Genomic DNA, 27,616 nt, shown 5'->3' with positions numbered 1-27,616 from the left:
CACAGACATATGTGTAGCTGTATTTCTATCTATCTGTCTATCTATCTTTCTGTCTGTCTGTCTAACAGTGATGTGTTCTAACCTATCAGCCAACCTAGGCAGCAGGAAACCCAATTCCCTCTTCTTGTAGTTCACCGTCCTCCTCATATGGCTGTAAAGAGTGCATGCCTGATGATTGCAGCAACACAATACTAGGGGAAGGGCAGGGTGGGATGTACTGGTTGAGACTCTGTAGTAGGAGGTAAATCCCCAAGTGAGTCTCAAGGCACAAGCCTATGCGTCAGTTTCTGTGCACTGTATGTAACCTGGTAGGGAAAGGTTGTTAAGTGAATGTCCTGTGTAGAATTCTTTACTCTTGGTTTTCTTATGTTATTGCCCTTTAGATTTAGGTGGAATTGCTCTTGTGGTGGTTGGTTTAGCTCCGATTGTAATATAAGGTTACCTCAACTTCCTCCCACGTTTGGAAATGTACTTCTGGAAAGCCTCGGGCTTTGCCCTAAACAGTTTTGAGATTATTTTCAGGGGAGGGACACAACTATACCTCCCGGATTTTAGTACCTTTTCTTTCAGACGTGATCCAGTTGTTCACAACAATCTCCTATCCCATTCCTTCTTTGAAAGTTATTCTGTGCTGAACCTGACTCAGGTCAGTCCCTTAGTAGTTTACATTTGATAACTGAACAATATAAAATATTTGTATGTCATTCAGTAGTTAACAAAAAATAAATGATTTAAAGATATGCACTGAAGACTGCTCAAGTTAATTCTTGAGTGAAGGTCATCCTGAATTACCCACTGTGGAGTCCTACCTAAAGAATAACTCTATGGCTTACGTTATCTCCTAAAAAAATATCCCCAGCCTTTGTTTGAAAACCTCCAGTGAAGGAAACTTTATCTGGTAATGTAACCCACTGCACACTGGAATAGATCTAATTGACTGGGTCATTGCAAGATTACTTACATTTTGTAAGATATTTTGTATTTTGTAACATAACCTGGGGTTTGGGGACCAGGTTTTTTAAATGGTCTATTTATTTCATCACCATTTTTTTTTTACAAATGCTGGGACAATTATCTTATTGTCTTACATAGCTTTCATTTATGATTTTTTAAAATGTGACTAAAAAAAGGCTTCGAAAAAGCCCCTTGTGATTCAAATGGAGCTACTAGACTAGCCTTTAAACTTATCATAAATAGCCTAAGTCACTCTGGGTTTCACTGAATGGACAATAACAGGACCCAGGCCAAATCTCTTGTTGTCCATTGGGTCTTAAGATCTTAGAGTGAGTGTAAACAGCAATTGTTTTCTCTTCTGGCCAGAAACTCTGAGGATCTCTCCCTCTCTGAATAATTCTTTTGCAAAGAAGTCCATCTCTTGTCTCAATTCTTACCTACTCCTTAATCACAGAATAGGTTCAAACAAAATGACACCTGAGTAGGGGGGGAGGTAGGGGTGGGGGAAACTTAGTTTAAGAAGACCAAGGTCACCCTTGGTCATGAGCAGTTATCATAAATTTTTTTCTTGTCACTGGACTCAGATGACTCTGGAGAAGAGAATGAAGTTGATGTCTATGTGGAGGTCTGCCTCACTTTAATCCAATTCACTTGCAATAAAGATATCACCCTTGTGATGTCATTGGTCCTCTTTGAGAATGAATTGGCCGAAGAGGCTAGGGCTGAGACCTTATTATTGGCCATTTAGTGAAAACTGGAGTGATTTGGGTTTAAAGGTTAATAAGTCAAGTAGATGTAGTTAAATCACACTGGAGTTTTTCAAAGCCTGTTTTTTCAGAGCTATGTTTCAAAAAATCATGAATGAAAACTATGCAACATTTAGCTGCTTATATTTTGTAAAATATTCAGGAGTTTGGGGGTCTAATTTTTTTTTTTAATTTTCTATTCTTTTTTCAAAAGGCTGAGAAAATTTACTCTTTGTCTAGTTTTGTTTTCATTTATGAATGGTTGGTTGTAGCACCATGGTTCTATCTTGAACCGTACATTTGTTTATATATGCATATTATTCACTACATCTATATCAAGAGCATGTCAGATAAGTAGAAAATGTCTTGAATGTCTTGACCCTTAGACATTGATAAAATCTTCCAGGAATTCAATCTTTTTCATGAGTACTAGAAAGCAGCAAACAAATAAGACACAGCATGTATTTTTTCACACAATCTAAATTGGGTTAGAGGTACTTTTCCATACATAAGGCTGCCATGTCACATTGGCAAATATTTTCTCCTACCAGGAATCATTTGAAACAGTCTTCAAAATCAATACTGCTTTTCTGGCAGCTTTCAGGCTCACTATAAAATACTTAAAATAACATGCAAATGCAATCTTTGCACTCCATTAGCTCTCCCATTGTGTTTGTTAAATAAAAATTTGATCGTTTGCCAAGATAATTATATTCATTACTGCTATAGTTTAACCACAAATAAGGATTTCAGCTAGCCCTGAATAATGCTTTGAGTTCCTTGGGGGAAATACATAAATGACTGTATGATAATGTTATACATTCAAACTAACTCTACTTTCATATAAGAGGAATGAGTTAGTTACATTCTGTGCTATATTAGATGGTAAAAGTATGGGATGAAGAATTATCCTTCCATTCCATATTTGTCTTTTTCTATTAGACTTTTACCTGGCATTATTTCTTCATAGCTCTGCCGTCCACTTGAGCTGTAACTGGAGCTTCTGTTACCTATTAGTATCATAGGAAGAGGAATTGAATGGGACCCTAGCATCAACTGGTTTGAACTTTTCAATTTAACGATGAGGAAAGTGAAGACCAGTGTGGGAAGGGAAACAATATGAGATCATAACAAAAGTAACAGAACCAGCTCTCCTGACTAAATAGTGTCACAGAATTCTGGGGTTTAAAAGGACCTTAGCCTCATCTAATCCAATTATACTACAAAAAGAATCTCCATACCAACTCACCCATCCAAAATTTGCATAACTTTGGCTTAAAGACCTCCAAGGAAGGGGAACTCACCACTTCTCCAAGCAGTTCATTCTACTTTTGGACCCTTCTAATTGTTAGGAAGATTTTTCCTGACATTAGACCAACATTTATCTCTTTGTAACTGCTGTCTGTTGTTCCTGGATTGAGGTGGTTTAGGGTTAGGAAATTTGAAACAGATGGAAATAAATGAAGGCCAATTTCTCTTATAAGAACCTGACTATGCAAAAAGACTGACAGGATAGGACCTAGACCTCTGATGTTCTTCTTCATATTATGTTTCTTTTATGTTTTTTTTTTTTTATTAACTGTGTTACTACATCACCTTTTTATATTAAGGTCATTCCTAGAATTCCTTCTCTCATTAAGCCCCACCCTAAATCAAAAGCAACTGACAATATCTGTGTTTGACAAAGGTAGCTAGCATTTTTTTTTTTTTGTCAATTAGTCAGTTAACAAGAATTTTTCTTTTCTGTGATTACCATAGGCCAACTTAAGCACTGGGAGATACAGAAGAAAGGAGAAAAAATTATTCTTGCACTCAGAATTATAAGGACCATTTCAAAAAATGTTAACTACCCTCTGAATAAGTTCTTACAAGCTTTTTTTATATTTTTTCTCAATTTTTCATATTCATTGATCCTTAGTACACAGAAATATTCTATAATATTTATATATATCATAATTCATTTAGTTAATTCACCATCAATGGACCTGCATTTTTTTATTCTGTTTGTCACTAAGACAAAAAAGTATCCTCAAGAAATTTTACTTATCATTCAGATTTTTCCTTTCATCTTTAATCTCCTCAGTCAGTATGCCTCAAACAAGAAAAAATGACTCATACATTTTATAAGGTATTGATACTGATAATTCTCATCTAATTTTAAATTGTTTTATAAAACATTTATATCAATTTACTGCTTTAGTAAAGTGTATTATATCTTTTTACAGTATATTGCCAATTTCGATCATTGCCAATTTGATAAGTGTGAGTTGAACCCTCCGAGTTATTTTAAATTCATTTTCTTTGATTAGTAGTGGAAGGAAACATTTTCTTATATGTAAAACAAAAAAGATAATTATGCTAAAAGCTCTGAATATTATGTGTAGCTTGCTTTTCTTTGTAAATGTATTATGAATTGAACATATAACTTTTAAAGGTTTCTTGCTTGTCTTATATTGTTCTGGCCTTCCTTCTGTTATCTTCTACGTATTTAAAAAATGCTTCAATGATCTTTTCTTCATTTTTTTTTCTTTTATCTGTTTGCTATTATTCATTGTTCTTGGTGCACTGGACCAATGGCATCATCATGAGGGTGATATCTTGAATTGCAATGAGATATTTTGGTTTGGAAAGTTACTAGGATGGGGCATGAAGCCATTGGGGAGTAGATTGGCATGCCCTTTCTGAAGGCTTTCCAGAGCTGGGAAGTGAGGGCCAGGTTGGACAGAGGGGAGGGAAATGCTCATTTAGGTGTCAAGTCTATTAAAATGAACAAATATCTTGTACAGATAAGAACGATAGATAGGTGTGTATGTTCGGGGAAGGAAGATAAGTGAAGTAGAACATGACTGGAATCAGGGATAGATATAAGGAAGTACAGAAATAGTTAGCAATCAGGGTAGTGGAGGACCACGGCAGTAATTCTAGGGGTAAAAGGTTAAATCCTCTAGGGAGAGACATAAAACTGGCAACCAGGTCTTTCTGATTCTAGGTCAGGGAAGCTCAAACAAATAACTGCATGAATAAAGCTTTTTCTTTTTCCCACCCTTCCAAGGTAGTAATATCCCTGCCAATATTTTGCATATATTTTATGTTTACTAATCAATTGTTTTCCCCCAGGAGGAGCCCCTTGAGGTCAGGGATTGTTTTATTTTTCCCTTGTATCCTAATTCCATATACAGTGAATGGCACGCAGTAGGTACTTAATAAATTCTTGTGTTCTATTTGAATTTAACCTTGCTGATTCCTCTTTTCCTTGTCTACTAAACTGGAGAATGGAGTGAACCAGATGGCCCCTTGTCTTGAAGAAGTTTGGGATAAGGCAGAGCTACACAAAGTCATCAGCCTCATTCTCTCCTCCAGTCACCTGAGTGCGGTGGTAAGACCAGAGTCAAGACAAACGGTGAGGACCTAGATGTAGTGGATGACTTTGGCCTTTTAAAATTAAGTCCTTTTCCACATCTCAGTTTGTCTGAGCCCATTAGAGATGACTAAGAATTAGGTAAGGATTGAGACAAAAGATGCCCTGGTTTACCATTACAAAGGTATCACCCTCAGAGGGAAAGAACCTCAAATTTTTTGGTCAGAACAGAAAAAAACTATATCTATTTCTATTCACTGTACAGAAAGCCCTCAAGATCTAAAGAAGTAGCAACAGAGACTTGGGCTGGGACCTTATTACTGGCCATTCAGTGAAAACCAGAGTGATTTGGTTTTAAAGGCTAGTCTAAAAGGTCCATTTAAATCACAATAGGCATTTCCAAACCTGTTTTTTTTTTCAGAGCTAAGTTTCAGAACCTCATAAATGAAAACATCACTAGACAAAGAATAAATCATCTCAGTTTTTTGAAAAGAAATAGAAAATTTAAAAAATAGGTCCCCCAAATCTCTTACAAAATATAAACAACCAGAAGCTAAATTCTTTTGGCTATAGTACCCACATAAAAGGGTATAATTATCCAAAATGGAGAAAGGGTCTCTTGAGGCTGAGGAAGAAGAAGAGGAAGAAAAAGAAGCAGCTGGAAGAGACTTTAGTTTCCATCAAATCCAATTATATTTCAAAAACCATCTCTGTGACAACACATCCTCTGAATATTTTTGTAACTTTGGGGGTGGAGCCAAGATGATGAAGTAGAAGCAGAGCCTTGCTAGAGCTCTCCTCTCAAGCCCAGCGAAACACCTGTAAAAAATGATTGAACAAATTCTGGAGCTGCAGAAATCACAGAATGATAGAGTGAAGCAAATCTCCAGCCCAAGAGAGCCTGGAAGGTCCATGGCAAGTGTCTATTGTGTCATGATGGGAGCAGAGCACAGTTGAATGTGGGCTTTTAGGGCACAGAATATCTTGCACTTGTAACAGTTTTCAGACTTCACAATCCCAAAACACCAAGGACAAATTGGAAGGTCAATGGAAAAAACCTGTGGGAACCTTGGAAGAGAGTAGAGTGGTCTTACCCCAGCCCTAGGACAATAATGTGGAGGAGCCTGAAGAAGCCACAGCTGGGACAAATTTAGTGGTTATTTCTGGAGCTCTAGGCCTACAGATGGTGGAGGTATCAAGTGGCTAACAGTATACCCTCCTACTCCCACTGGAAGCAGAGAACTACTACTTACTAAAAGGTACCCAAAAATGCTGAAGAAAATGATACCTTAAAAAATAGACTAACCCAAAAGGCAAAAGAGATTGACAAAGCCAATGAGGAAAAGGAATACCCTAAAAAGCAGAATTGGCCAAATGGAAAAGGATATGCAAAAGCTCACTGAAGAAAATAATTCCTTTCAGATTAGAATGGAGTAGAAGGAAGCTAATGACTTTATGAAAAATCAAGAAATTATAAAACAAAACTGAAGGAAAGAAAACAATAGAAGACAATATGAAATATCTCATTGGAGAAACAACTTAGCTGGAAAATAGATCCAGGAGAGACAATTTTAAAATTATTGGACTATATGAAAGCCATGATCAAAAAAAGAGCCTAGACATCATCTTTCATGAAATTATCAAGGAAAACTGTCCTCATATTCTAGAACCAGAGGGGAAAATAGATATTGAAAAAAGCCACCAATTGCCTGCTGAAAGATATCTTAAAAGGAAAACTCCTAGGAATATTGTAGCCAAATTCCACAACTCCCAGGTCAGAGAGAAAATATTACAAGCAGCCAGAAAGAAGCAATTCAGGTATTGTGGAAATATAATCAGGATAAAACAAGATCTAGTGGCTTCTCCATTAAGGGATCAAAGGGTTTGAAATATGATATTCCAAAGGAGCTAGGATTAAAACCAAGAATCACATACCCAGCAAAACTAAGTATAATACTTCAGGGGAAATAATAGTCATTCAACAAAATAGAGGACTTTCAAGCATTCTTGATGAAAAGATCAGAACTGAATAGAAGATTTGGTTTTCAGACACAAGAATCAGGAGAAGCATGAAAAAGTAAACAGGAAAGAGAAATCATAAAGGACTTACTAAAGTTGAACTGTTTACATTCCCACATGGAAAGATAATATATGTAACTCTTGAGACTTTTCCCAGTATTAGGGTAATTGGAGGGATTATATACATATAGACAGACAGCACTGGGTGAGTTGAATAAGAAGGGATGGTATCTAAAAAAATAAAATAAAATAAAGGGGTAAGAGAGGAATATATAGGGTGAAGGAGAAAGGCAGAAATATAATGGGGCAAATTATCTCACATAAAAGAGTCAAGAAAAAGCTTCTTCAATGGAGAGAAAGAGGAGGGAGGTGAGAAGGAAAGAGTGAACCTTATTCTCAGTGGATTTGGCTAAAGGAGGGAATAACATGCATACTCACTTTGTTATGAAAATTTATCTTGCACTACAGGAAAGTAGTGGGGAAGGGGATAAGTAGGGGATGGAAGGATGGTAGGAGGGAGGGCAAATGGGAGAAGGGGGTAATTATAAATACTTTTGAGCAGAGACGGGGTGAAAAGAGAGAACAGAATTTGGAATGGGAATCAAGAAGACCTCTGTTTAAAACATATGACAACGGGTAAGTCACTAAACTTCTCTCAATCTTAGTTTCTTATTCTGAGAATTGGAGATGATAATAGCATCTGCCTCTCAAGGTTGTTGTAAATACACACATATACATAACACATATATACGTGTATGTATTATGTACACATATGCACATACACATATCAGTATATTTGCATGTGTATGCATATACATACATGTATGTGCGTGCATATATGTAATAGGCTTCCAGTAATAATGAGGAGTTACTAAAGGTTTTTAAGTGGAGATTTGAGAGGAGAAATACTTATAAGAAAGATTTCTCTGACAACAGCTTGAAGGAAGGATAAGGCTGTGTAAAAGTAGAGGTGGAAAGATCTGCTAGGAGGTCATTGAAATAGTAGAACAGGGGGCGCAGCCAAGATGGCGGAGTAGAAAGACGCACATAAACATAGCTCCGAACCCACAACCCACAGATTGGCTACAGGGGAGCAACTCACGGTGAATTCTGCACCCAGAGGCCACGGAATATTGGAGCGAGGGAGATTTCTGTTCCGGAGAGACCTGCAAACCTCTCGCGGGGGGTCCTTCGTGCTGCGGACTGGGTGCCGGGTCTGGGAGCAGAGGGCAGCCCAGCAGCAGCCGCGGCACTGAGAGGAAAAGATCTGAGGGGGCTTTGGGGATGGAATTTCCAGCGGCCACGCGGGTCCCTCCACCCACAGAGGAACCTGCAAACCTCTCGCAAAAGGTCTGTCGCGCTGCAGATGCGGACCCCAGCCCAGCCCAGACCTGCTGCGGCCTCGGCACCAAGAGAAACAGACCCGAGCAGGCTTCAGGGACAGGATCTCCAGCACAAGTTCCTCCGCCCACAGGTGACGAGGGTCGGTGAGAGAGTCTCTTTGTCGGGTCGAGAAGGGAGTGGGGTGCCCCCATGATTCAGGCTCCCCCGGAAGGTAGAAACTGAGAGGTGGCTGCAGACAGGGGCTCCCCAAGCGAGCGGGAGCCTGGATCCATTGTGGAAGGTCTGTGCATAAACCCATTGAGGGAACTGAGACTGAGAGGCGGCCCTGCCCCGACCTGACCACCTGAACTTAATTCTCACACTGAATAGCAGCCCTGCCCCTGCCAAAAGCCCTAAGGCGGGAAGCAGCATTTGAATCTCAGTCCCCAAACGCTGGCTGGGAGGACCAGGAGGCGAGGTGGGTGTGAGGAGAATATTCAGAGGTCAAGTCACTGGCTGGGGAAAATGCCCAGAAAAGGGAAAAGAAATAAGACTATTGAAGGCTACTTTCTTGGAGAACAGACATTTCCTCCCTTCTTTTCTGATGAGGAAGAACAATGCTTACCATCAGGCAAAGACACAGAAATCAAGGCTTCTGTGTCCCAGCCCACCCAATGGGCTCAGGCCATGGAAGAGCTCAAAAAGAATTTTGAAAATCAAGTTAGAGAGGTGGAGGAAAAACTGGGAAGAGAAATGAGAGAGATGAAAGAAAAGCATGAAAAGCAGATCAGCTCCCTGCTAAAGGAGAACCAAAAAATGTTGAAGAAATTAACACTTTGAAAACTAGCCTAACTCAATTGGCAAAAGAGGTTCAAAAAGCCAATGAGGAGAAGAATGCTTTCAAAAGCAGAATTAGCCAAATGGAAAAGGAGATTCAAAAGCTCACTGAAGAAAATAGTTATTTCAAAACTAGAATGGCACAGATGGACACTAAGGACTTTGTGAGAAAGCAAGATATCACAGAACATAGCGAGAAGATTGGAAAAATGGAAGATAATGTGAAATATCTCATTGGAAAAACAACTGACCTGGAAAATAGATTCAGGAGAGACAATGTAAAAATTTTGGGACTACCCGAAAACCATGATCAAAAGAAGAGCCTAGACATCATCTTCCATGAAATTATCAAGGAAAACTGCCCTGAGATTCTAGAACCAGAGGGCAAAATAAATATTCAAGGAATCCGCAGAACACTGCATGAAAGAGATCCAAAAAGAGAAACTCCTACGAACATTGTGGCCAAATTCCAGAGTTCCCAGGTCAAGGAGAAAATATTGCAAGCAGCTAGAAAGAAACAATTCAAGTATTTGTGGAAATACAATCAGGATAACACAAGATCTAGCAGCCTCTACATTAAGGGATCGAAGGGCATGGAATAGGATATTCCAGAAGTCAAAGGAACTAGGACTAAAACCAAGAATCACCTACCCAGCAAAACTGAGTATAATACTTCAGGAGAAAAAATGGCCTTTCAATGAAATAGAGGATTTTCAAATTTTCTTGATGAAAAGACCAGAGCTGAAAAGAAAATTTGACTTTCAAACACAAGAATGAAGAGAACCATGAAAAGGTGAACAGCAAAGAGAAGTCGTAAGGGACTTACTAAAATTGAACTGTTTATATTCCTACATGGAAAGACAATATTTGTAACTCTTGAAACATTTCAGTATCTGGGTTCTGGGTGGGAGTACACACACACACATGCACACATGCACACATACATAGAGACAGAGTGCACAGAGTGAATTGAAGAGGATGGGATCATATCTTAAAAAAAAAATGAAATCATGCAGTGAGAGAGAAATATTGGGAGGAGAAAGGGAGAAATTGAATGGGGCAAATTATCTCTCATAAAAGAGGCAAGCAAAAGACTCATTAGTGGAGGGATGAAGAGGGGAGGCGAGAGAAAAACATGAGGTCTACTCTCATCACATTCCACTAAAGGAAAGAATAAAATGCACACTCATTTTGATAGGAAAACCTATCTCACAATACAGGAGAGTGGGGGACAAGGGCACAAGCAGGGTGGGGGGGATGATAGAGGGGAGGGCAGGGGAGGAGAATGCAATCCGAGGTCGACACTCACGGGGAGGGAAAGGATCATAAGAGAATAGAAGTAATGGGGGACAGGATAGGATGGAGGGAAATATAGTTAGTCCTATACAACACAACTATTATGGAAATCATTTGCAAAACTACACAGATTTGGCCTATATTGAACTGCTTGCTTTCCAAAGGGAAGGGGTGGAGAGGGAGGGAGCTAAAGAAGTTGGAACTCAAAGTGTTAGAATCAACTGTAATGTTCTTACCACTAGGAAATAAGAAATACAGGTTAAGGGGTAAAGAAAGCTATCTGGCCCTACAGGACAAAAGAGAAGACGGAGACAAGGGCAGAGAGGGAGGATAGAAGAGAGAGCAGATTGGTCACAGGGGCAATTAGAATGCTTGGGTCTGGGGGGGGGGGGAGGGGATAAAAGGGGAGAAAATTTGTAATCCAAAATGTTGTGAAAATAAATGTTAAAAGTTAAAAAAAATAAAATACAAAAAAAAGAAATAGTAGAACAATGAAAATCTAAACTGGGGATGGAGGTGATAACTTAATTGTGGAAGAGGGGAAGAGGTTACATACTCAGAATCAATAGTATTAGGCATATGATTTTATTTGGAGGGAGAGAAAGAGTCAAAGATAATCTCAAGATAATGAACACGTGTAAATGGTATTATGACAGTCAATAAGAATGAAGTCACACCTGGGTGGTTAGATGGGAGTGGTTCAGTTTTATTTTGGACATGTTGTATTTAATGATGCAGGCCTAGAGTTTAGGAGAAAAGTCAGGATTAGAGATATAGATTTGAAAACTGTTTGTATAGAGGTAATGCTTGAAGGGGTGTTGCTAAATAAGATGCCTGAGATGAAAGAATGGCAGACTGAGACCCAGACAAGAGCCAGGAAGAGGATGAAAGAACAGCGAAAGAAACAGAATTTGTGGTTAGGGAGGTATGAAGAGAGAATTATGTGATATCTCTGAAGCTATTGAAAGAGAAAGTAGAAATACAGAGGGAACAGTCAAAAGTTTCAAAAGCTACGGAGAAGTCAAGGTGAATGAATACTATAGTACATGTGTCTATGTGTCCCTATCTATTTAAGATATAGTCAAGAAAATGATAACTAGGAATGGCAGTCACATTTCATCAGGAATTGATGCTGTTTGATTTTCAGCAGACTATATTATTGTCTGATACCTTCAATTTCACTTATTCAAGCCTTTATTGAATAACATTGCGAAGGCAGATGGATTAATGTAGATTTTTCCTTGCCTCTGTAGGAGCAAATTTCAAATGGTGTTAAAGGAACTGAGTGAACATAGAAAAGAGCATTATGCATAGTATTTTACTTCAGGTAGAAGATATCATCTTCTATGAATGAATGCATATTAGTGTGGGATTGGGGAACTGAAGAGAAAAATAATAGTCTTAGAGTAGTCTTCATGGTGAATGTGAAAGTGGATCAATAAGCATTGAACAAAGCACAGCCAAGCAGCAGTGAAGAGCCAGCTGAGACTTAAAATAAATTTTCTCTTGGAAATGAGATAAGTTTCATTTGAACCCTCACAAAGCTATACTATAGTCTGAAGGAGAGAGGGCTAAATTTGAAATTATAAAAAAGTTGTTGTATTCTTTGAAATAAAAATTTTCCCCATTTCAGCTGCTGGGCAAAGACCCCTACAAATGGCCAATGATGAAGAAGTGGATTAGTTGTACATCTATTAAATGCATGTCAGTTTAATAGCTTGAGAGGGAAAATCAAGTTAGATTCCATTTGAAAAAGGTGTGTGTAATCTTCCTAGGCTTGCTCTGTCTTTTAAGACCAGCTCACACTTCTAAATCTTCTAAGGTTCATGAACCTAATGATAACTGAGGAAGGTAGTTAGTGCTAGGATTATTGTCCCTATTTCATAGATGAAGCGACTGAGGCTTAGATTGTTTGAATAACTGCCATAAAATCACACAGGCATAACGTCTGTGTGACTTTATGTTGCTGCTCAATATTCAAATTCACACAGCCTCAGTCTCCTCATCTGTAAAATGAAAGTATTAGATTATGATCTTATGAAGTTTCCTCCTAGATCTCAAATTCTCTGGTGTGTGATTTAAAAAAAAATGTTTTTGATTTACCCTATATTTAGCAATTTTCCTGAGGCATTATTTTTTCTTTCTCCAAGGTAATGACATTAATAAATTTCTAACCCCGAGTTTTATTTATGGTTGATTTCCTTGGAGTTCATTTGACATCAGTAAAGTGTCTTCTTCAAGATGCTTTGTTTCTTTGAAATCTAAATTAACTCTGGATACATAGCAAGAGAAACCATGGAGAATCCTTCTGATACCCTTCTTGTTGTCAATACTATTGACAATTTTTCTTGAAAAGAATTAATGTCCAGTTAAATTCTAAATGCACTTATGTCATTCTTAGAGTGAGTTTAAATAGTCATTATAATAATACCTATAGTTAATACCTATATTCTCAAAAGAACAAAAAAATACGTTCTTGAGGCTTGTTATATACTATCATTCCAGAAAGTCAATGGATTAGCACTGTACATGTGTGCTATGCAAACAATTCCAGGTAGACTAACTGATAGGAGAAACTGAGAGTAAAATAGAGGTGTAGAGAACATTATTATTCACTTGAATTTCGTCAAGGAAGTGGGAACTGAGGGATCTTTAATATTCTTAGGTTTTCAAGCTTTCAATTTTACCACTCGTTCAAAATTTTGGCAACTTTGACCAGTCTAATAAAATTGATATTTGGGTTTCATTCAGAAGTTATTACTAACTTATCATCAATAATCTTATTATAAAATAATTCTTGAAATAGTAAATATTGAGCCAGCTCTTCTCATAGGCATTTGACTATGATAATTTTTATCATAGTTAAGGCAACATATAACTGAATGTTGGTCATGAATTATCTGACCACTAGGGCTGTCAGAGATCCTAGGTTCAAATCCCACCTCTCACGTGCTAGCTGCCTGATGTTAGACAAGTCATTTATCCTCTATAGACCTCAGTTTCCTCTGCTAAAAAACAAAGTACTACATTAAATGACTTTAAAAAAATCCACTTTTATCTGTGATCATGATATATTTCCATCATATAAAATGTCTAAGTAAATAAATTCAATGAATGCAAGACAATGAGAAAAATTGGAGAATGAATTACTAATAAGTTTTATTTGTCTTTTGGTTTGATTGCTATTTGTTGGAACTAGAATTAAAAACTCAAACTATCAAAGAATTCAAGATGACACTAGAAATCAACTGGTCTGCTCTTCTGTAAAATGCATGAATGCTCTCTCCAACAAGGGCTATGATAAAAGTACTGTACTATCCTACTTTGGAATTTGCTTTGCCACCTTTTCAAAAAAAATAGCAACTGAGAAGGCCAGAATTGAGGCATTTGGAGATGATGCCATAAAAGTTGTGCAGTAAAGGCTGGAAGATATTTTGTCTGGGATGTTGTAGAGATGTTTCCCATGCAAGAGTCAATTACAATAGACTGCTGCTAAGATCTTTTCTGAGACTCTGATTTTGAAATCCTTTTTCCATATGACTGCCCTTCAGACATTTGAAGATACTGAAAATATTCCTCTAAAACTTCTTGCTGAGCTATACATCTCTAATTCTTCAAACTGTTTCTCAGTTAAAATGACTTAAATTTGTCATCGCTTTAATTCCACTTCTTTAGATGTGTTCCGGTTTGCCAGTATCTCTCATTAAATATTTGACTGCCAAAATCTGACTGCCAAAATTTGACTGCAATATTATGAATATTTTTTTCTGGCCAAGCACAGATTAGCCTAGTAATTTGGGGCCTACTATTTTTCCCTTTAATGAATGCAACCTGAAGTCAAACTATTTTTTCATTCCTTCCTTCCTTCCTTCCTTCCTTCTTTCCTTCCTTCCTTCCTTCCTTCCTTCCTTCCTTCCTTCCTTCCTTCCTTCCTTCCTTCCTTCCTTCCTTTCTTCTTTAGACCCAGTAATGCCATTAATAGGTCTCTTTCCAAAGATAGATTCTAAAATATTTATAGCATCTCTCTTTGTGATGGCAAAGAGCTGGAATTTGTAGGGATTCTTACCATTTCCCAAATGGAATATGATTGTGATGGAATACTATTGTGATATAAGAAATGATGAAATTTATGATCTTAGAGAAAAAAAAAAAAACATGGATTGACTTGCATGAAATAATGAAAAGTAGAATGAGCCACGTGAACATTGTATAAAATAACAGTAATATTGTTTTAAGAACCACTTTGTGTGAATAAGTCATTTTGATTATTTTAAATACCCAGATTAACTACAAAGTACAAATGGAGAAAGATGCTATCTGTATCCAGAGAAAGAACTGACAAATATGTAATGATTTTACACACACACACACACACACATGCACATACACACACACACACATAAACTCTTGCACATTGCTTAAATTTTTATAGAGAAAATATATGTTTGAATAAAATATGACAAAATGACCCTGCCATTGCCAGGAAAATATTGGTATTAAAATTATTAGTTACCATTCAAACAGAGTAAGAAGAATTGAGAAAACTTATTTGTATCAAATAGATTTTTTTAAAAAGGCCAGTATCTAAGATATATATGGAGTTGTCATGTATGACTAAGATTTGTTATCTAATAGTCTTTCAAAGAATGTGAAAACAGCAAAAACAACAAAATACAAGCAAAAAAAATCAAACAAAAAGTAGAAATTTCAACTATCAACAACAATATGGAAAAGATGCCAAATCATCAATTATAAGAAGAAAAAAAGCTTGAGATGCATTAACATATTAATTGTGGATGTGTGGAATGATTCAACTATTCTGGGTAACAATTTGTTATTATGGTAAAAAGAAGGGGGAGAACTAAAATGCCCATATCTTTCTCCCAGATATCCCACTAATAGATATACATCTTAAGGACATCAAAGAAATAAAACAGCCACAACAAACTATTGATAGCAGTACTTTTGTGGTAGTAAAGAAACAGAAACAAATTAGATGCCCACCAATTGGGGAGTGGCTAAGCAAATTGTGGTAAATGAATGTAATGAAACAACACTCTAAAAGCAGATAGGTTTGGATGGCTCAGCGAAGCATGGTAATGTTCAGTCATTTGAAGTGAAGACAGTAGAATGAGGAAGACATAAAGTACACATTGTAAAAGAAAAATAAACGTAAATAAGAAGAGCTAGCTTTATCTAGTACTTGAATGTGGGCCAGGCATTATGCTAAATACTTTACAAATATCATTGCATTGTTCCTCATCACTCTGGGAGGATGGTTTTGTTATTATTACTCTTTTATAGTGGAGGAGACAGGAATACAGAGGTTAATTGACTTTCCCAAATTCATAAAACTAACAAATACTTCAAGTTGGATTTGAATTCACATATTCCTGACTCCAAGGTCATGGCTCTAGCCTTTGTGCCACCTGTTACTTTTATCTAAAGAGTAAAAAGAAAAAAAAGAAGAAAGAAGAACAAAGAGAAAATTAACAAAATGCTTTTAAATGTTGTCTCACTATAATGCCCAAGACTGGCTTCAAGGATGGAATTAGAAAATGCATTATTTGCACATATTGTAGAATATGAAATTAGACTATTGTTGTCAGAGTTGATTTTTTTTTGGTTAGGTTTTTCTAAATTGCTTTTCATTTTTCTTTCTTTTTTTAATTCTTTATTATGGAGGGTGGTTTACAAGTTGGGGAAAATATTCTTAGAAAGAAAAGTGATATAAAAGCAAAAGTAAGCAATAAATATCAATAATTTGAAAGAGAGTTTAAAAACAACTGAGATTTTACCTCAATTCGTGCATTTGCAAGAGTGATAAAATAGAGAAACAGTTAGCAATAGAAATTCTACAGGGAATAAGGCATACTAGTAAATTCTGGAGCAATCCCAGAACTCATTGCATTTTTCTGGAATTGTGGAAGAGCATTTTGGAACTATTTGCAAAAGTTTGAGAAATTACTCATGTCTTTTGAGCCAGCAGCTACTGAAAACTGGCACAAAGGAAATTAAAGACTGTATGAAAGTCCATATATACATACATACATTCATTCATACATACATATATGTGTACATATAGTATAAATAAAATACATACAATATATGTAGCTAAATAAACACACATATGCATGTGGATTTGTATGTGTGTGTATACACACACATACATATATACATACAATTGTGCATATTTCCAAATAGTTTAATAACAATTTTTGTGGTAGCCAAAAATTTGAATATAAAATAAGGGCTGATCAAGCAAAGAATGACTGAATAGATTATGGTATAAAAATTGGCAGAATAAGATTGCTCTATAAGAAACATCAAATATGAATATGAAGAATTCAGAGACATATGGGGATATTGCTTAAATAGTTATGTATTGATGAAAATAGAATGGAAACTCCAGTAAAAGAAAGGAAATTTAAGATTAAAGGGAGAGACTAATTATGACTCCAGTGAAGACATAAAGAAATCCATTTTCTTATGCTAGGTATAGGGGTGTGAACCTGAATAACATTTCCTTGTCTCATCTCTTTCAAGTAGTGTTTAGTGGATTTTTTTCTATTTCTACTTTCCCCTCTTGTTAGAACACTTTGAGGCAACTTCACTTAATTATTTCTTGTATCAAGATTCTTTTTTTATTATTATAGTTTGCAGGGAATAAGATATTCTTATGCTTTTTCTTCTTAATCTGTTGTTCAGATGAATTGTTTTTCTTATGAGACTTTCATTTTCTCTTCTTATTTTTCATTCTTTATATTTTGTTTTCCTGTTTCTTTGTCTCATTACTTTACTGCCTACTCTTTGCCCAATTCTTATTTTCAAGGGATCATTTTCTTCCTTGAGATTATGGATCTCCTTTTCTAGTTGGTTGACTATTTTTTCATAATCTTGTTTTTCTTGGATTATTCTTTTTTTCCCCTCAGTTTGTCTCATTTGAGTTTTAATGTATTTTTTAAAGTTCTTCTATGAATCCTTTTTGGACAGGTGACCATTTGATGTTGATCTTTGTGGTAAGAGGGGCTATTTTTTGTTTAAATATCCTCTTCTGAAGATGAACCCCAGTCGTCTATTTCCACAGTAATTTTTAATGATTGGGTTCTTTCTCCTTTGACTCTTGACCCTTTTTTATTTATAGAAATTTGTTATTGTAATCACCTCTAGTCCTAAGTTATGGGGGATGATGTCTCTGGTATCAGATCCTCCTTCAATTCTCCTCTATGACCTGGAATAGAAACCCAAAACTCTGCCCTCCTATAAATGCCCACAGCCAGTGGCATCCTGCCCCACTGCTTCTGAACTCTTCTTTTCTTTTTTTAATATAATTGATTTATTTTTCAGTTCTTAACATTCACTTCTACACAAATTTGAATGGAGTATAGAGATCAATTTTACCCTACAGGAAAATAGAGGGGAAGGGGGATGGAAGAACGGTGGGTAATAGAAGGGAGGACAGACAGAAGGAAGGGGAGGATGGGGTGCATGCTGTCCTGGGGTAGGGATAGGGAGAAATGGGAAGAAAATTTTTAATTCAAATTCTTGTGGAGGTGAATGTTGAGAACTGAAAAATAAATAAAGTATATATTCAAAAAAAGGAAATAATGAACTGCAAGATATAAAGTAAACTCACACAAATCATCAGCATTTCTATGTATTACTAACAAAACATAGCAAGAACATATAGAAAGATGAATGCCATTTAAAATAAATGCAGAAGGAGCCAATATGGTATATTAGAAGCAGCAAAACAGCCGGACTCTTCCAATACTCCACTCCAAATAACTTTAAAACGATTCCTCAAATACAATTTTGGAGTGATAGCCTAAGGCAACTTTTACAGGAGGTCAGCAGGAAAGGTTTGTAACATTGGCATGGAGGTCAGCCTAGTGTACACTCAGTGGTAGAGTACCTTCAGAAGCTCATCCCAGAGACAATAAAAGGCTCAAACTACTCGTCATTAAGAGATGATAAAATACCTTTTCTTGGCACTTATTTTAGCTGGCACTGATTGACAGCTCTGTTGTCCATATACAGTTCTGGGTTTCAATTCCAGAGTAGAGAGAAGTATTTGTTGTCCATCACAAAGTATCAGGGGCCCAGACCACAGTAACAAGATAGAGAAAAGTGCTAGTGCTTCAAGTTGTAGGACAGCAGAGAACCTTGTCACAGTTCCAGGGCCAAGAGAAGCAATATTGTTTGAAACAGAAAAGTAACAGGGCACATTCTTTGGTAAAGACCAGAGCTGAGACCAGGAGAACAGTGACCAAACCCTCTGTGGATCAAAACACCTTGGAATCACTGAACAGCCCAAGAATTAGTTCTGAACAGCAGCATATAAAATAAGCCTGAAGCTTGTGACAGTCCTTCACTACATGAAGGTTAGCAGATCCCAACGTTAAAATAAAGGTCAAAGCCAAGAAGTAGGTTGGAAAAAAACGAGCAAACCACAAAAAAAGAGCTCGACCATTAAAAGTTACTAAGGTGATAGGGAGAAGCAAGACAAAGTCAGAAAACAAAAAGATGAAAGCAGCTACAATCAAAACTTCAAAGAAAAGTACTAATTGGACACCAGCCCAACTAGGATTCCTTGAAATGTTAAAGAAAGAGATAAGAGTGATAGATAAAAAATTGGGAAAACAAATGAGAGTGATGCAAGAACATTATGAAAAGAGGGATAAAAGAAGCACAAAACATACTAAAGAAAATGATGCCTTAGAAAACAGAATTATCCTAGTGGTAATAGAAGCATAAAAATTCACTGAAGAAAAGAATTACTTAAAAAGCAGAATAAGCAGAAAAAGGAGATATAAAAACTCATTGAAGGAAGGAAATCCTTACAAGGCAGTAATGGTCAAATTGGGGAAAATGAAGCAGTAAAGCTCACTGAAGAAAATGATTACTAAAAATTAGAATTGGGCAAATGAAAAATATTGACTCTATGAGACATAAAAAAATAATAAATAAAGTCAAAAGAATTTTAGAAGAATAGAAGAAAATGTGAAATATCTCATTGGGAAAACAACTGTTCTAGAAAAAAGGCTGAAGAGAGATAATTGTAGAATTATTGGAGTACCTGACAGTTATGATCAGGAAAAGAGCCTAACCATCATATTTCAGTAAATTATCAAGGGAAATTGCCCCAATACCTTAGATCCTGATGTAAGACTACAAATTGAAAGAATCTGTCCACTAATTACTAAAAGAGATTCCAAAATGAAAATTCCTGGGTAAATTATAACCAAATTCCAAAGGTTCCAGGCCAACATGAACATGTTACAAATAGGCAAAAAGAAATCATTTAAATAAAATGAATCCACAGTCAGTATGACAATAAAATGGTAGTTTCCATGTTAGAGAAGCAGAGGACTCAGAATATGACATTCTGTGAGGCAAAGAGTAGAATTACAATGAGGAATAACCTACTGAGCAAAGCTGAATATAATCCACTTGAAGAGAAATGGACATTAAATTAAACAGAATTTCAACCATTTCAGATTAAAAGACCAGAGCTCAACAGAAAATATGACACTCAAACACAATATTGGGGAGAAGCATTAAAAGATAAACACTAAAAGAATCATAAAGAACTCAATAGCAAACTATATTACAGAAATGTAATGATCAAAAAACTGGAAATGACTAATAAATAGAGTGGTGGGTCAGTGGAATATGTTAGGTACATAATAAAAAGTCTTAAATGACTATAACATTAAGATTTGATAAACCCAAAGATCTAAGTTTTTGAGACAAGAATAAGTATTTGAAAAAAAAGCTCTGAGTAATTAGGAGAGAAGCTTGGCAGAAATTAGGCAGAGACCAACATCACACATCATATACAAAAAAAAGTTTAAATGGTAAATGATTTGTCCTTCACAAAGGATAATATCATCAGTAAATTAGGTGAGTATGGACAAATTTATCTGTTAGGTTTATGACAATAGGAAGAGTTTATTACCACACAAGAGACAGAGAATAGCACAAGCAGGAAAATCGATAATTATGATTACATGAAACTGAAAAGATTTTTTATACAAACAAAACCAATGCAGCTAAAATTTTAAAAAAACCCAGAAAACTAGGAAAACGTTTTATAGCAAGTTTCTCAGATAAAGTGCTCAGTCATCACATATATGGGAAACTAAGTTACATTTTTAAAAAAATGCCATTCCCCAATCGATAAATAGTTAAGGGATATGAATAGGCATTTTTTCAGAAGAAGAAATCAAAGCTATCTATGGTTATTTGAAAAAAAAATTATATAAATCACTATTAGAGAAACATGAACTCAAACAACTATGAAGTACCCTTTTACACCTACTAGATTGGCTAGCATGATAGAAAAGTAAAGTGAAAAGTGCTGGAGAGGGTGTGGAAAAATAATTTCACTACCAAACTTTTGGTGGAGTTGTGTCCTGGTCAAAACATTCTGGGGAATAATTTGGAACTATACACAAATTGCTGTAGAACTGTTCATATTCTTTGATCCAGCAATTTGATTACTAGCTCTGTTTCCCATCGTGATTAAAGAAAAAGAAAAAGGACATATATTAAATTTTTTTATAGTAGCTATTTTTTTGTGGTGAGGAAGAATTGGGAATTGAGGAGATGCCTATCATTTGGCTGAACAATTGTGCTAAAGGATTGTGGTAGAACTCTATTGTGCTATAAGAAATTGGCAGCTGAGTGACACAGTTCCTGGAGTCAGGAAAATGAGTTAAAATCTGGCCTCAGAAGCTTACCCATTAGGTGACCTTGCATAAGTCACTTAACCTTGTTTGCTTCAATTTTCTCATCTGTTAAATGAGTTGAAGAAGAAAATAGCATACCACACCAATATCTTTGCCAAGAAAAGCCCAAAAAGGAGTCATGAAGAGTCAGACATGACTAAAAATGACTAAACAACAATAAAAGAAGCATTGATGAGTAGAGTGCTTTCAGAAAACTATAGGAAGACTTAGGTAAAGTAAAGTGAACAGGAACAGGAATACTCTATATACAGTGACAACAGTATTGTAATGATGATAAACTGAATTGCTTAAAAATTATCCAAAACTATTCCAAAGGACTCATAAAGAAAACTGATGAAGTCTGAGTGCAAGTTGAAATGTGTGTGTGTGTGTGTGTGTATGTTTGTGTATGTGAATACATATATATTTTTTCTTTCTTTTGTGGCAATGTGGCTAAAATGGAAATACGTTTTTCATGATTTCAGGTATACAAAGGAAATAAAATTGCTTGCCTTCTCAGTGGGTTCAGGAGGATTAGGTGAGAAAGAATTCAGAATTCACTATTTTTAAAATTTAAAATAAATAATAATTTATAAATAATGAACTTGCTTTTTAAAAAGAGAAAAAACTATCAGAGATAGGAAAATTCATGAACTTTCATCTACTATGAGCATGTAATCAAGGTGAATGATAGAAAGTGGAGGGAATAAATATGATTCATCAAATAAGGTATTATCTGAGATATAATAGCAGAAACTATTCCCAGTAATACACAGCTGATGGGCCATGGGCCATGATGGCATCAGATAAGTAGGAAATGTATAGAGAAAGAAGAAGTAGGGAATGATATGTAAAGGAGGGATGAACTGACAATATGGCCTTTTTCTTTCTCTTTTTTCTCCTTCATGCTTTTTCATTTCTTTAAATCAGATCATATTAGAAACATGTGAAAAATCTATCCTGTAGCATTTTCAAAATTATTTGGACAGCTTTCTTCTTGGTCCCTCTTTCTGACATCACCTCCTTAAGTCGCATTGTCATTTTCTCATAGAACAGAACTTAGACTCCTGAAGTGGTGATTTTACTTTTTTTTATCTGATTCCTATAGAAATATTAGCAGATCAGTTCCATTTTGCCTGTTACCCTTTCTGCGGTATCATAATGTAATTGCTCGTTTGTACATCTGGCTTTACTGGGCCTTATACCAAGCCTTGTTTTAGGAATGCTTTCAATAGTCACAGATTTTGACTGTTTGTTGGTATGATGTTGCTGTTAATCAACCATATTCTTTCACAATATTTTGGAAAATATATTTTATTCTAAATTGGTTTTGCTTTTCAGTACTATCTCTTTTGTTCACCATGAAGATTTTTAATATGTGGTTAATATAGTTTTTTGGTTGCTTTTTCCTCCTTATTGTAGCTGATATTTTTCAATGACTATATTTCTCTAAAAATGATGATAATAGATTCATTTGGAATAGGTACTGTTAAAAGCTTTCTTTTCCCCTTTACTTTTCTTTAGAATTCTGCGTTGATATTGAATTTTCCTCTAAAACTATCGATGGTGAAATTTGGCACAGAATCTGATCCTAAAATAGTTCTCGCTACATTGAATAGGGATTTATTGCCTTTAAAATTGCCATCAATTTCATTTTTAATAATGTTATTCAGTTCCTGCCATGTCCAGTACCTTCAAAATTTTCTGTTGCAGAAAATATGAATAATATACATGGGTGAAGCCTCTAACTAATTTAAAATGCATTGTCTATTTTCATTACTTCATAGTTCATATTCCAGTTTTTTCCCACTGATTTCCCCTCTGCTCAACTTTTGTTGCAATCAACAAATATGTGTTTGCAGTCTTGGTTATATTAATTTAGCTGAACACAGAGCTAAGCTCAGAATGTGGCTTCGCTGGACACAGAGGGTAACAGATTTGAGAAATGAGGAAATGTTTGTGCTCCTTCAGATCAGCTACAGAAGCTAAGTTCTGCAAAAGTGAAGAACTTAGTCTCTTACTACAGAGATTATATATATGTTTTAATCTAAAAACTATATGAATTGGGCCTTACCAAGCTAAAATATATCATCAGGATAATCAATATCAACTTGGTTAGGAATTATTTCTTTCAGTACATTCAATAATGTGTATGCTCCTGTACTTCATGAGGTATCATGGTTTACTGGATAGAGAATGAGCCTTGGCTTAGAGAAGATATGGGTTCAAGTTGGACATATCCTGATTTGCAATCCTGGAATAGTCATTAAACCTCTAAACCATGCAATTCTCTAAGACTATAAATTTCAAAGCAGAAGGTTATCTATACCGAAAGAAGTGATGTCATTTGGAGTTCCCTAGATCAATGGGATCAATGGTCTAGTCTAACCAAGTATTTAAAATAGGAATGAAGAGTGAATCCAACTATTCCAATTCTTGTCTTCTCTATTTGGTTAAAATCTGTTTACATCTTCTCATTTTACTTATGTAATGACTATCAATAGTAGCAGAATTTTGTAGGTCATTTGTCATTGGACAATGAAGTTACATTCAGAGTTTCCTCAGCTAAGTTAATATTTACAGCTGATCTACAATCTGATTCTTAGCAGTCTCTTAACACTGTGTGAGTCTTCACACCTTCTAAATCAAAGGAGATAAAGTGATAGTCTCAGTTGTGATCCTTGCCTACATGGCCCATATTCTAAACTTGGAAACAGACATTGTATAAATGATGACTAGTAAAGGCTGAAATGTGTAGAGTAAGATATTTAGCAATGAAGTCAAGTCATTTTCTATTTATTTTTTGACAGTATTATGATCATATCAAATGTTTACAGAAATCGTCATCTTAAAATGGCATTTGAAGTAAGGAAGTTGACAAAACAGATAGATGAAAAACTAAATACATGAAATAATGTGAAAAATACATTAATTCATGGGTTGCAAAAGTAAATCACATGATAAAATAGAAATTTTCAGAAAACAGTAGAATTAGAAAAACGTGGTGGGGGGAATCATCTTTAAGAAGGTGAATACTGGAAACAAATGATTGTGTATATTTTTATCCAAATGTAGAGCTATTGGAATATTTTACAATGCTTTATCAATTACATCTGTGGATTTACAAATACCAAGGTTCTCTGGTTATAGTAGTCCACAGTTTTGAAATTTTGCCATAGCAGTAAAGATACTCATAAGAAAAGTTCTCCAACATAGTAAAGAGATAATTTAGAAAATTTAATTGTAAAATAGTGAAAGAAGAGAAATGTGAGAGGCAAACCATGTCCTGCTGTGATGTTAGTAGTATAACATAGGAGAGATAATCCTGCATATTTTGCATAAAATTTAGAATGTAGTAGAAATCTACAATTTTCTGAAGGAAAACTTTTTTATTTCTTTTTTTCTTCTTTCTAAAAATCTGGTATGCTACCTTTGATTGATATAAGAAACACTAAAATATTAAATCAATGTAAGGCTTAGGTTAGCTTCACAAACTGCACCGCATATAGTCATAAGTACCATTTCTCAATTAGCAAGTCAAAAGTGAATGTTTCTGATGTGATAGAAGGGAGGGCAGATTGGGGTAAGGGGTAATCAGAATAAACAGTGTCTTGGGGTGGGTGGAGGGAAGAGATGGGGAGAAAATTTGGACCTCAAAATCTTGTGGAATAGAATGTTGAAAACTAAAAATATATAAATTAATGTAATAAAAGAAATTAAGGTCTCTGTATTTTGTATTCTATATGTAAAACCATAAAACAATAAAAAATGAAGGAAGGAATGAAAATGCTTTGTTTACCCATCTCTAGAGTATTAGTCAAAAATCCTTTCAAACTAATAATTCTTTGAAATCATTAATAATATGACCTAGGAAATATTATATAACTACTTCAAACTACTTGCAAAGCTACTGTTATATAACCATATATGTGGAACACGGCAGTAGAAATTACTGAGGAAAAAAACAGTGATCTTAGGGATTCCCATAGTTAAGGAAACTATAGTTATCCTACATTCAATAAGAAAGAATGCTATTTTGTTTTTAGGAACAACTCAGGTATTGAGGATAATATAATGAAGGAGAGACAGAACAAGAATTTCTGTTGTCCTCCCAACCCAACCAAAAAAAAATGTTGAAATTTTATCTTGTTCCAAAGCCAAATGAGAGGAGTGAGGAAAAGAGAGGACTATGGTGTATTTCACTTTGAAAGTTAGACAAAAACTATACTGTAAGTTTCTTGAAGGAAAAGGCTGAGTCTTATCCATCTTTGGATTACCCCAGTTCCTTGTGCAGCATACTGCACACAGTAGGTATTTAATAAATATTGATATGTATTTGTGATAATTCATTTCTAAGATTATCAGAGAAGGATATAATAGAAAGGTGATTAACAACAAATAGCATTGAGCTCTTCATGAAGAAACAAAATAAATAAAACAATCAAATAAAACCATTATTTGACAATATCCAGAATCAAAGAATGAAATTAAAGCTTTCCAAAAATGGAATGAGATATTAATTTGTAGTGACTTTCTCATCACTAGTGTTCTAAAAGTAGAAGCTGAATTACACTTATCATTGCCCATTGGGAGATTGGATTCAAAGAGACAACAGCCAGAAACTCTTCTTCAAGAATAGATTTCTTTGCTCCTTCATGAGATACTAGATTTGTGATTTCAATGATATAAGAAACTCAGTGACAATTTCTACCAACACAGATTTTCACTTGCTCTGTAACTTACTCCTATTCTCTCAATGACCCAAACAAACTGTCTAATTGATCTTCTCAGCATCATATAAATATGTATTATGCCATGCTGCCTCTCTTTGTTGTTTAGTAAAGCAATTTCACATCAAAATTGATTATTTGGTAGTCAGGAAATTCAGTGTTGTCTTTACATTTCTGTTTTTTTCTTTTTTCATTCCAATTCAAGGGTGATGAGGTGAAGGAATAGGGGATGGACAGGAATAAATAGAAACAAAAGCATTAGAGCACCTAGGTTCTAATCCTATTTTTCATATGAATTACATAACTTTGATGGACATCAGTTAAGGGAGGGAGTTGTAATAGATGCTTTCTGAGGATTTTTTCCCAGCTTTCATTCTATTACCTAGGTTCATTTTCCATATTTCATGTTTTTAAGATTAGGACAAAATCTGAGCAATGATTAAAATTATTCACAATGGTGAGCTAAACATGAAAGAAGAAAAAAGATGTTTCTAACAATGTAATTGCCCACAAAACTCATGTATGTGTTAAAGCTGGTTATTTCCCATGTTGGAAAAGAAAACATTCTTTAAAAATAATTCTTAAGTTAGCTTTCTTTATTTCATTGGATACACTGAATTATATCTAATATTACCTAAGTTTTGAATATTCAAATTATACATTCATATGATCAGTCATATTTATGAAAACAATGAACTTAGGATGAGATCATATCCATATATGGAATGAAAAGTGTATAAATGAGCCTCTGAGTCTATTGTCATAATGACATAAAAATCAGTCATGAGCTAATTGTTTCATGTCACTGTACGCATTGTATTGTGAACACCCTAATAATAATATTTAATAATAATACTTCATATTTATGTAGCATTTTAAGTTTTAAAGATGTTTTACCTACTTTATTTCACTTATCTTCACATCAAAGCTGTGAGTTAGGTGCATAAATTAACCTGCTTTTACAAAAGAAAAATCTGAGGATAATAGACTCAGCCAGGGTGACATAGCTATGTAGTATATGAGGAAAATTTTAAACCCAGGCTTTCCTGATACTAAGCCCATGAAAACATGCTATACTAACTGAAAATGAACACATAAACCATATCAGACTGTTCATTTTACCAACATGGACCTGTGATTTCCTTGCCACTCGGGACTCTTGGGTGAAGAAATCTATACCCCCTCCCTTAAAATGTAGTTTGACAACTTACATTATTGTAGAATTACCTGGAACACTGGAAGGTTAAATTATTTTCTCAGAGTCACATAGATGTATTAGGAGTGGAACTTGGAGCCAGGTCTTCCTGGATTTGAGGCCATCTCTCTACCTTCTGTGTCATATTATCTCTATAATGAATCTAATATGTATATTGAATTAGTTTAAACAATTAAAGACAGATAAAAATCTTTTAACTACACAGTCACTTTGGCTTTAAATTATAAATATGGATAAATTATCTATATCATTTAATTCCTAAGTTTTACTATTTCTTTTATTAAGATAGGCACAATGGGTACAGTATAGCCCAACTTGTCTTCATTGGGACAAGATTATGATTCTTTAATAAAAATCCTCACCAATGTTTAATATGGGTAGCTCTTTTTAAAATGCTTCTAAAA

This window comes from Notamacropus eugenii, chromosome 6, assembly GCF_028372415.1.
Source record: "Notamacropus eugenii isolate mMacEug1 chromosome 6, mMacEug1.pri_v2, whole genome shotgun sequence".
NCBI classification, from domain to species: domain Eukaryota; kingdom Metazoa; phylum Chordata; class Mammalia; order Diprotodontia; family Macropodidae; genus Notamacropus; species Notamacropus eugenii.
The sequence above is the reverse complement of the archived record's forward strand: the minus strand, read 5'-3'. Positions refer to the sequence as shown.